The sequence below is a fragment of the Centropristis striata genome, chromosome 3, assembly GCF_030273125.1.
Source record: "Centropristis striata isolate RG_2023a ecotype Rhode Island chromosome 3, C.striata_1.0, whole genome shotgun sequence".
In the NCBI taxonomy this organism is placed as follows: domain Eukaryota; kingdom Metazoa; phylum Chordata; class Actinopteri; order Perciformes; family Serranidae; genus Centropristis; species Centropristis striata.
The window spans coordinates 35,567,051-35,578,902 of NC_081519.1; the positions used below are offsets into that span (position 1 = coordinate 35,567,051).

At 35.7% G+C, this 11,852-nt stretch overlaps 1 pseudogene; it reads left to right on the plus strand.

The window, feature by feature from the left end:
• Positions 1 to 1,189: 1,189 nt before the first annotated feature.
• LOC131968535 (troponin T, cardiac muscle isoforms-like) lies at positions 1,190 to 11,617 on the plus strand (annotated as a pseudogene).
• Positions 11,618 to 11,852: the final 235 nt, after the last annotated feature.

Below are 11,852 nucleotides of genomic sequence, written 5' to 3' on the forward strand. Positions count from 1 at the left end.
GAAATGCATTTATGTCCATGTTTTGTGAAGTACACTGCCATAACCTTTGCTCTTTACCTCTCTTCCACTCGTAAGTACGGTGTGAAGGAGACGAGGATATTGTTGGTATGTATGTCAATACAAACAATATCTATGAAAACAATATTTGCTTTTTAAACATAAAAGAGGCTGGTTGTATCATTTTCTGCTACTCTGTTCCCCTGCTTTACACACTTGAGCCTTGCATTTAAAGTTACTTAACACGCTGCATCTGCTAAGCTGCTGGCTTCACCATACAGCATACTGTATTTTTGGCGTGTTGGTGCCACTGTAGAAGCAGCTGCTCTTTCCGAGCTCCTCTGCCAGATTGACCTTTGTCCTCTCTGTCTGTGGCTGGAGACAGTTCACCTTGTGTAAACATCCCCAGTGGATCTGTCCTTTCAATTGTAATGGTGCACTGGGTCGCCATCAAAGAGGGATAAAAGGCCGTACCTCTATTTCTGTCTCCTTTGTGAGGCTGTCCATGTGGGCCACTGTACAAGCCCGGCCGTCCCTGAAACTAAGCGGCACCTGTCCCCGCTCTATGCAGAGCAGAGTCGCTGCTGGAGAGCAATGTAGGTCAGCTTATGTTCTCAATAGAAGACCTTGGGGAAGACTGCGGCACAAGCACAATACCCACTTTCATTTTTATGACCGTTGGAGGTACTCTAAATGCAGGTTGGCTTACCTTCTTTGCAGTGGAAAGAGGTTGAGTTACCCCCTAAATGCCTGCAGTCACTTTTTTCTCACAGAGGCCCAATGAGCCGAGAAATGCCTGGAACAAAAAAACACAGCACTTTAACATCTTTGGAAGAGTGCAAGAGCTACATCAAACTGTGGGAAAGCTGTTAATAATAAGTTCTGTACTTCATAAGTGTACTTTTATTACTTTTTTCTGCAGAGTTAAATCTGAAAAAGTAATATTTAATAAGAGCTTAATATCCTCCCCTGCATAGCTAGAGAATCCCTTAGTTAAAGGTTAAAATGACACTTGCAGATATATATATAAGAAAAAGAATAAAAGAAAATGCTATCTACGGATGTTTTTCAATTCAAATATTGTCTGGGGTTTGAAGGCACTGTCAAAAATACACACTGAAATATATCTAAGTGCTGTATGAGATTTTCACATTGATTGCTTGTTAACTCTACATGCTTGCTTTGCACAGAAGAGGAGGAGATGGTGGAGGAGGAAGAGGTAGAAGAGGAGGTGGAGGAGGAGGAAGAGGTGGAGGAGGTGGAGGAGGAGGTAGTAGAGGAGGAGCAGGAGGAGGAGGAAGAGGAGAAGGTAGAAGGTAGTATTGCTTATGCTAACATCTGTTTGCATGCCATCTGTAAATAGATGTGACTCCTAACACACTTTCGGCCACCATGTAGTCTAATGACAGTTATTATTAGTGCACATGTACAAATTAAATTGTTTTTGTTACTGTTCAAGGAAAGCCATGTTTCTCCCAAACTTCCAAAAACTGTTCAAGAGCTGAGAAAAAAACTTTTTTTTCTTCCAATAATCAAATAATGACTCGGTTTGGCTACGTACATACACATCGTCCAAATTACCAGGAGATACATGGTTTTCACTGGACAATGATGATATACGTATAAGTATAAGTATGGCAGTATAATGTGAAACTGTCTGGATGTCATACTATATATGGAAAATGTTTGGGCACACTGTACATACGCAATAGCTCCGAAACGCATTGCAGTTCTTTAGGTTGTGAGATTTCTATTCAAGCTAACGCAGTAAATATGTAATCCACACACAACCATAGACAACTAATAAATTATGTTAATAAATAAGCTAAGGAAACACAAAAGGGGCATGGGACAGTAGGAGGGACAAGTTACAATAAGAACCATAAAATAAAAAACATCCAAAAACCATATAAAACAAGGAGGAATAATGGAATGACACTAAAATATTGGTCACTTAAAATGTGTGAGGTCTTTTTCTTTTTCAGAAGCAAAAAAAAATAATACTTAGAGCAAGGCTGTAGTTGTGGTGACTAAATCTAACCAACTCTCCGACCATTTCACAACAGTTCGGCTGTGGCTCAGTTGGTAGAGTGGTTGCATACTGAACGGAAGATTGGTGGTTCAATCTCTGACCACAGCAGCCTACATGTCGCAGTGTCCTTGACTTAGATACTGAAGCACAAATTGCTCCCAATGGTGCGTTCATGGGTGTGTGAATGAACTCCCAATGGTGGCAGGCCTCGGCCACCAGTATGAATGTGTGTGTAAACAGGTGAATGAGCGTACACTGAAAAAAATCGGTGTGACATTTACTTAAAAAAAGCTAGGCAAGTTTTTCCACACAGAAAGTGTTTGTAATCTTTACTCAGGCTGTTTCTAAGTAATATTTATTTAATAGAACCACTTATTTTTTTATGACAATACAAAAGTAAATTGCAGATTCACTGATGTCCCTCAATTACATATTAATTGGAAATATCAGCTAATTAAGCCAGTGAACTGGTTTAGTGAATATTACTTGGAACAAATGATTCAATTTACATACAAAACTGAGGACACATAGTAACAAACAATCACTAAGTAATGCACTACATGAAAAACTGCTATTTTAAAGTAAAATAAAAGCACTGATTTGATTTCGTATTTTTGTAGAATTTATATAGATGATTGAAATAATAATTACAGGGCCAAAAAATATTTTTTTCAGTGTAGTGTGTAGTCTAAAGCGCTTTGGATAAAAGCGCTATACACTGTAATAAATGATTCTGTAGTAATTTCATTTTAGTTTATATATTCGATAAAATGTATTAAATATAAATGTGTCCTTGATTTTGAGGCAGTTGTTTAAGTAACTTTAATGTAAAAATGTTTGAGATAGAATCTACTCATTTTGATCACATTAAATATAATCTTTATGTGTATGTAATTCTAAATCAAGAGAATTTTGAATGAATCCAACACAATAGAATTAGTCAGTTTTTAATTGACAGGCACTTCCTGTTAAGTTGTTATTAACTGAACTTGTAACGTAGTTAGATTTAATTAATAATGTCGGTGCAATCTGTTGCCTCAATTTTATTGAGTAGCTATTGTTTATCTTTTTTTACAGTGTATAAATACACTCCATTTACCATTTTAACATTAACCACTAGTTTAACGGTATGTTTATGTACTTGAATGCTTGGAACTTCAGGCTCAGGTAGAGACGTGATTCAGGAAACGCTCCTGTGGATTAAATGGGAACAGTACGAAGAACAGCTGACCAGTGTTGGTATGTGTTGGAGGACAGGGGCGTGTCTAGAGGGCTGGCACCAGCCTCCCCTGAAATATGATTGGTGCCCTCTGTGCCACCTCACTGAAGACATTGTAGACAAAGAAGTATTGACTCTCTCTGTGTCTTATGTTATTGACCTCTACCTGTGTTACCGGGGCGTGGACACACACACACGTGTTATCTGTGATGATAATCTAAAACACCTGCTAGAACATGCTAGAAACCGTCAGACAGAAAACACACCTGCATTCCTCTGCGGATTAGTCCGTCAGCAGGGACAGGAGATGGTCAGCTATGTGGAGGTTATTCCAGCTCCATCATTATTGACAGCTACTTTTAAATTAGAGACGAGCTGGAGGGCCGTGTGTGTCAGTCAATATTGACACATGATTTATTTGTATAATGACCTGCTGAACCAGAAAGGCCTTGCTTTACTTTATGTCAAAGTAAAATAAAGACTTTTGTAAATATATAGATGTTTATACATATATTGTATCTACAACATATATAACTTGTACATTTACATGAGTTTAAGACAATAAGAGAAATAAAAGAGTTATAAACATCTGTCAACCCAAAGATACTGGCCAATAATATTCACTTTAATCAAATTTAATACCACTGGCAGAATGTAAGTAAATACTTAAGTACACATACAAGGTACTCGTTCATTACTTGATGCCACTATTACTTTACTACAATTCAGAAGAAGATATTGAACTTCTGCACAACTTTTTTTACTTGTTTTAAAATGTGACGGCAATGTCGATTATGTTTTGTAGGTAAAGTATATTACATTAACAGTATATAAAATATCTTATCTAAATGAGCTCCGCCCTAACCAACTACAGCAGTAAAATGATAACTATCCCTGAATGCCTCAGTAATAATTATACAATAATACAATATATAATATCAAAATACAACAAATAAGGTGATTTTTCAGCATTATGAGTACTTTTATTATTTTGGCGGAAACCATGCACTTAAATAATACAGGACTTTAACTTATTTAAGAGTATTTTCAGTGTGGTATTGGTATTTTTTCTAAAGTAACGTGAGTATTTCTGCTTAAAGCTCATTCTCTGAGAATGACCTTTAATGACCCTGTCCATCAGTATTATAATTATTTACATTTCCGTGTGAACTGAACACTCAGTGTTGACTTTGCTCTGACCCTGTCATCTTTCAACAGATGCTGGAGAGGAAAATGACGGAGGTACGGGCAGTTTATTTAGAAAGTACAATGGCTCAGTGTGTGCAACTGAGGAAAAATGTTGCTCTGCAGGGTTCTTTAATGCATGAAGTATTTCTCTTTTTTTAATAAGTAATAAGTCTCATAAAGTAAAGATTTTACTTTTTCTCTTTTGTTATGGGTACGCAGAAGAGGCAAGGCGAAAATCAAAGTAAGAACAGAGTTTAAAATATATTCATATAATTTAAATTGAAACAATTATCCATGGGAGATGAAAAGATTTTTTATTTTTATCTTCCTCCTCAGGCCTGGTTTCGTGCCCGGCTTGGCAGCTCCTAAAATCCCAGATGGAGAAAAAGTGGACTTTGATGTGAGTTCATCTCAGGACTGATCAAAGTTGCACCTGCAAGCTGTCTTTTATTTTGGTTTTTGGATGAACTCATATTTCAACTTCTTTCTTTGATTTCAAGGATATTCATCGAAAACGAATGGAGAAGGACATGACTGAGCTGCACACTCTGATCGACGCTCACTTTGAGAAGCGTAAGAAGGAGGAAGAGGAGCTGCTCAGCCTCACGGATCGCATTGTATGTTCACGTATCACACTTCTTCTGCAATATATCACACGTTTAGTCACCAAATTCTATAAATAGGTGTTGTCTTTTGGTCACCTTTTAAGTGTTTGGTCTGTAAAGTGGATTTTATTTCCTACTTCAGGAGACACGCAGGTCAGAGAGAGCAGAGCAGATGAAGATTAGGGCAGAGAGAGAAAAAGAACGCCAGAACAAACTCGCTGTAAGTATACAATATATTATATTTGGTTGGCCTATGAGTTTTACTTAAGCCCCTTTCCCACAAGCGGTCTATCCCTGATCCTGTATGATGTTATGTGTATATGGAAGCAAGGATTGAAAAATCTGAACTGCCAAAATGCAGACAACATAACTTTCACATGGAGCATGCAAACCAATTATAACAGTGGCTGGCAGCATATTTAAATCTGACTCAAGCAAAAACACTTCTTACATCCCAAATGTGGTGAATAATAACAACAAGATCTCCAACCTAAACGACAGAATAGACTGTTTGGTCTCCCTCACAGGAGTGCCTTCAAAAGTACATGTTTAGGCATGACAAAAGATACTTAAAAAAGTAAAACAAATGGATGTAACTTCCCGAAAGGTAAGGTGTGACATAAGGGAGTTAAGTTACATAACTTAAAATAACAACATTTCTGGTTTCACACAGGACATGAACTCTGAGGTGAAAAAGCCCTGTTTGTTTGATTGTTTGTTTGTTTCTCCTCTTCCGCTCTGCCAAACTGGACTTTGTCTTTCTTTATACTACGCATCCTCACTTCCAACTTAGTCTTTCATAATTACTAAAGCCACTAGACAGCATCCCTAACTACAAAATACATATGGGACATTTAAAGCTCATTTCTGAGAGTGAAACAGTCAAATCAATAGCTGTGCCTGAAATGTTATCCCAGGAACATACCAGTTACTATGTGTAAAAAAGAGGCTTTAAAATCAATTAAACTAAGTTCAGACACTGTCACTAATCAAAATGATGTAAATAAATTGATGAAAAGGTACCATAATATTTTCCACCAGGAAGAGAAAGCAAGAAAAGAAGAAGGAGAGGCGAAGAAGAAAGCAGATGATGATGCAAGGAAGAAGCTGATTCTGTCCAACCTGAGTTTCACTGGATACCAGGCAAAATTTTAATTTAGTTATAAAATATCATAAGGCACACAAACATCCTGTTTTTATGTTGGCTTACACATCACCACATGTGCCCTCTTTCTAACCAGCAGACACAACCTGGCGCAAAAAAACAAACGGAAAGAGAAAAGAAGAAGAAGATCCTTAGCGAACGACGCAAAGAGTTAAATGTTGATCACATGAGAGAAACAGAACTCAGGTAAAATAAAAAAACTCAGAGACAACAACGAAAATTAAATTAATCCAAGTAATTCCCATGATCAATCTCCTTCTTTCCTATACGGATGCAGGGAAAAAGCAAAGGAACTGTCGGACTGGTTGCGCCAGCTGGAGGCCGAGAAATTTGAACTTCAGTCTACGCACACTAAGCAAAAGTATGAGGTAAGATGTCCATGAATTCTTGTGGTGCGTAGGCAGCCTGTTGGTTACTCCAGACCTTTAGTCCGCTTTTTTCTTTACTTTTTCAAAGTAGCTTTCTGAAGCCTACTTTTTACTCTTTAGAATATTTCCACACTTGAGTTCTGTAACAAAAGTAAGTAAAAGTAGTCCCCCCCGGGGATTAAGAAAGTACTTCTGATTTGGATTCTGATTTATGTGAATTGACTACCTCACTTTTTGTTTCTGGGACGAGCGCCAAAAGATAAACAGACCATGACAAAATGATTTATGACAACATAAACGACAGAGTCAAATATGTCACTCACACACGTCGTTGGCCTTGTGGTGAAGTGTGAAAAAGTGAGTACGTTAATATAAATATAAAAGACTAATATAGGCTACTACACGATAAAATCAGTGAGTAGAGAAAAAGAGCTCAGCTACATTTTGAGACTTGTTAGCCAAATAATTTAATTCTTAGCCCCCCTAAATGTACACTGAACAAATTGACTTGTAAAATGAATTAATCTACAATTAAACTTGTGAAAATATGTGGTTTTAATGTAGCGTAACCATATCAAATAGCAGGAATATCAGTAGAGTGAGAAGTTGACTTCGACTCTCTTAAGCTAGGCTAGTTCAGCAGGATTAGCTAGTTTAGCAAGTGTTAGCATACTTTTATTCCCTTTATCATGAAGTAAACTGAACTCATGTATGCAGTATGCCAAACTGAGTTACTAACATGTGAGATCATCAAAATAGTTTCTTAATTATTGGGAACAATTTGGCAAAGGTATTGGCTTCAGCTAACTTTAGCTGTGGCTAATCTGCCAGGTAGCCTACAGAGCCAAACCTACTGCAAGTTTCATATTTAAAATGATAATTTTAAAAATGGTAATACAAATTAAAAAAGTCAAAACTAATATGCGGTTTTAATAAAGCGTCACCACATCAGATAGCAGGAATTTCAGTTGAGTGAGCAGTTGAGACTGCAGTTACTGCTACTGTCTAAAGCTAGGCTTTTTTTAAGCCAGACTAGCTAGTTTAGCATGCTTTTATTTCCATGATGTTGTTTAACTACTGAATTCATGTTTTTGGTATACCAAACTGAGGTACTAACATGTAAGATCATAACAATGGTTTATTAGTTATAGGACACAGGTTGGAAAAGGTATTGGTTTCAGCTAATGCTAACTGTGGCTAACCTGGTAACTTTAAGATTTAAGATAACTTCTTAAATGGTAACACAAATTTAAAAAGTAAAATTCTGACTTTACTGCATAAAGTCAGAATAAATAAATAAATAAATAAATAAATACTGCATTTTGGCTTCAGTAGATGTCAATAAAGTTTTAATCACGTTTTCGCAGGTCACTGTGCTGAGAAACCGAGTCAGTGATCATCAGAAAGTGTAAGTATTATGTTATGGATGCTCACATCACACTGCACGTGTTATAGTTTTATTCAGTGCCTTTTAACACATGTAGCTACTGCATGAAGTAGTACTTAAGTCTTAAATAACTGCATATTTTGTCTTTACTGTGACCAAATATCACTTGTGTATTGTTTGAAAGTAATTGAGTGTATTTACTGAAGTGATGTGCTTAATTACTACAATTTACTTAAAATGTACTTGAGCATTTCAATTTTCTGCTGCTCAACCCCAATACATTACAGAGATAAGTATTGTAGCCTACCTTTTACTCAATATATGTATTTGATATTTTTAGTTGGCCTACTAGTTATTTGCAGATTTATATGAGATAATAATAACAGATTATATTCAACAAATTAATTGTGATATTATTGATGTGTATCAATATTGATCCCAGCAACCCAACAGTATATGAAGTTTTATATATATATATATATATATATATATATATATATATATATATATATAAAGTAAAATTAGCCCTACAATTACTTGCTTAAATAAATGATGAACACATTCATGCATCAATAATAATAATCCAATAATATAAAACACATTACATTGAAATGAGCCATTCCACTCAATAAGTAACTTTTGTAACTAAGTATATTTTGTTGATACTTTTGTTCTCTTACTTATGTAAAATTTTAAATGTAGGACTGTGTAGCAGAGTGTTTCAGCTGCTTTCAACTTAGAAATCTGAGTACTTATACTGCTTCTTATAATAATTTGGTAACCTAATTTATAATCTTTATGTGTTATGTAAAACAAAAGAAAACTAGATCTTCCATTAAGTCAGGAATAAATTCAAAATGCAAAATCATAAAGTTGATTCCAAAAGTAACATTCAAGTTAGCAATAATCAGTGATTCCCTGCAGACTTTGTTAGTCTGCCCTGATGTAAACGTTCACCTCGTGACCTCTTTGAGTTTCCACCTCCTCTTGTTTCAACTTCCCCTCGGCCTCTCTCGCTGCACTGATCTCACTTTGTTTGAAGCGGCGTCAGTTGCAGCTGTTTGTGTCAGCCGCCCAAAAGCAGGACTAAAGTTTCTAAACAGGAACGGGGAAACACAAAGGGACGAGCACATGAGAGTCGTTTCAACAAAGGGAGAGCTGGGGAATCTGAATAACATTTAGACGGGGCTGTAACGGAGACACAACAGCTGAGAGATCTCATAACCGCAATGTGATTTTATCTGTTTTATTACAATAACACAGTGACCTGGTCCTGCTGCCAACTAAACCATGTGGATCCTTCGTCCTGATCTCATGTTTGAGACTAAACAAAACTTTGACAAGCTCATAGTTTTCCTGCAGAACACACTGACTTTGCAAACCACACTGTAAAAAAATAAAAAGTTTATGATTAATTATTTTATTATATAATTTATTTTATGAATATGACTATATGAAGTGCGAAAGCCATAAAAACAGTCATTTACTTTTCGGAAAACTGAAATCTGTAAAGTCTTATTATATTTAGGTTTAGATTTTTACGTTCAATTGCTTAATGCTCTTGATTGTTAAATTACGAATTCTATGAATTTCATGTTAAAAAAATACTAATACTAATAATAAATAAATACACATCATATTACTGAATGTAAAATTAAGGAAACTTGCTGAAATTTAATGTAAAAAAAAACAAATTGTAAAAAACAAACAAAAAAAGTGAAAGAAAGACAAAAAAAAAGTCCGGCTGACAACACAATGTCAGTTTTTGTCACAGTTTCAAGTAAAATTGAAAAATTTATATATTCATAGTAGGGCTTCCACAAAATCAGATTTACACAATACCAATATTTTAATGCTATCTATACAACAATTTAAAAATAGAATTAAAATAATGCTATAAGTAAATAATGCCAGGCCCCTATTGTAAATAAGAATTTATGTTTAATGTCTTGCCTGGTTAAATAAAGGTTGAATACGCTCACCTTTAAGCTTGTTCACTGTGTCTCTTTTTTGACAAGTGAATGCCAAAAAAAAGAAAGCCAAAAAAAACCCCAAAATGATTAAAGAGGCACTTATAACTTAAAAAATATATTATTATATGTGTTTTATTAACATATCAGCAGTCGGTTATCGTCAGTACCTTTATATCATGTCACCCCTGATTCATGGGGAAGCTGCAGGGGTCGGGTACTTCGGTAGCAACAGCAGATAAAGATAGCAGTCAACTATTTGGTGGCAAATCCCCTTACAACAGCAGACAGCTATGACAAGCTCTCAGTACAGTATCTGAGGCCAGCAGCAGCTTTTTGTGGAGCAGAAGTTCCCAACCAGGGGGGACGAGACCCCACCAGGGAGTCACAAGATCATTATTTGGGTAAAACATACATACAACAAACATACAACAACAAATGCAATGTTGTTCTTTTTTCTGAAACCTTTGGTATTTTTCTTAAGTTAAGTCTAATTCCACCTCTTTGTGCCATTAAATAATGAAAATTACCATCTGAGAAAGAAAAATCGCACTTTGATTGAGCATCTCACATGTTACTGACATGCACGTTGTTGTGAGGCTATAAGTTGATATTGCTTTGTGTTAAAAAGATTTAGTTCGTCTGCTTTGGAGATATGAACTAAATTGGGAGCAGACTTCACATTGACCTGATTTTCTGGATGCCTGATTAAACTTATTCAGGCCTGCAGCTGTTCATGCATGTGCAAGAAATCATGCATGCAATAATTTAAGAAATGACTACTGCCTGAAGGATAAAAATCATGTTTGGTTTAAATGTAAAATAGAAACATTGTTGAAAATAGAAAGATGTACCTGCCAAAATACTTTGAAAACCATCTGTCTACTTTTTGAAAAATGTTCTGCTTCTCTTCAGTTTGTGCTAAAGATATAATATTTTTTCTTTTTCTTTTTACTGCTGTTTTTACTTCATGTGGTTAATAAAAATCGCAACATCTAATGGCCAAATTCTGCACTATGAGCATAAATGGTTGCAAATTAAATGTTAAAGAACAATAAATCCAAAAGGTTAAGATTGTTCGGGTTGTTTGTGGTCTCATATAATGCTAACCTGATGTCTGAAATGACCTTTCTGTGAGAAGAATTTCCCTAAAATAATTTAAATGTCAAATGCAGCTGCAGACAGTGACTTATTTGCATCAGAAGAATACATTCAGTCTTGGGAAGGGATTTAACAAGGATACTGTATCGAGGATCCCTGCTGACTTTCACCTTATTCTCAGTTCAAAGGGCAGAAGAAGCAAGCGTGGCCTCAGGAAGTAACGTGACGTCATTGGAGAGAAACTGGCAACACCTGACATCTATTGAGAGTAACATCATCCACCTACTAATGTTATCTAAATACTTGAACATGCAAGAACAGAAATGATAAATGCTCTTAAATATGATCTGTGAAATAAGGTGCATGCCGAGTTCACCTGCAGGAACGACGCCGTGTAGTTGTAGTAGACTGATGTGTTACAGCTTGTGTTTAGTTAATCTGACAGGTGTGTAACTCTGAAAGCATGTGACTTTTTCATTGAAGATTTTCATTGTGATCCAACATCCTGCCACGAAATCAAGTTTATTATAAGTATTATTATTATTATTATTATTCAGGGTACTAAAAGTGAAGCGGAGACTAATTAATTGGTTCTTGTGTGTATGATTTTGTCGTTGCAATGAATAAAAAAGAGAATCTTTCTTTAAAAAAAAAACAGAAGTGATGACTTTTTTTTCTTATTGCTTTGAAGTCTTTGGTTTCGATCTCTTGTGGGAACTTTAAGATGAACAGCAACTTCATAGTAATTATAAGAAGCCACTCCTTCTTTAATAAGGTCATACTGTCTTTGCCAAATCCAGGCAGCCTTGATGTGTGCCAC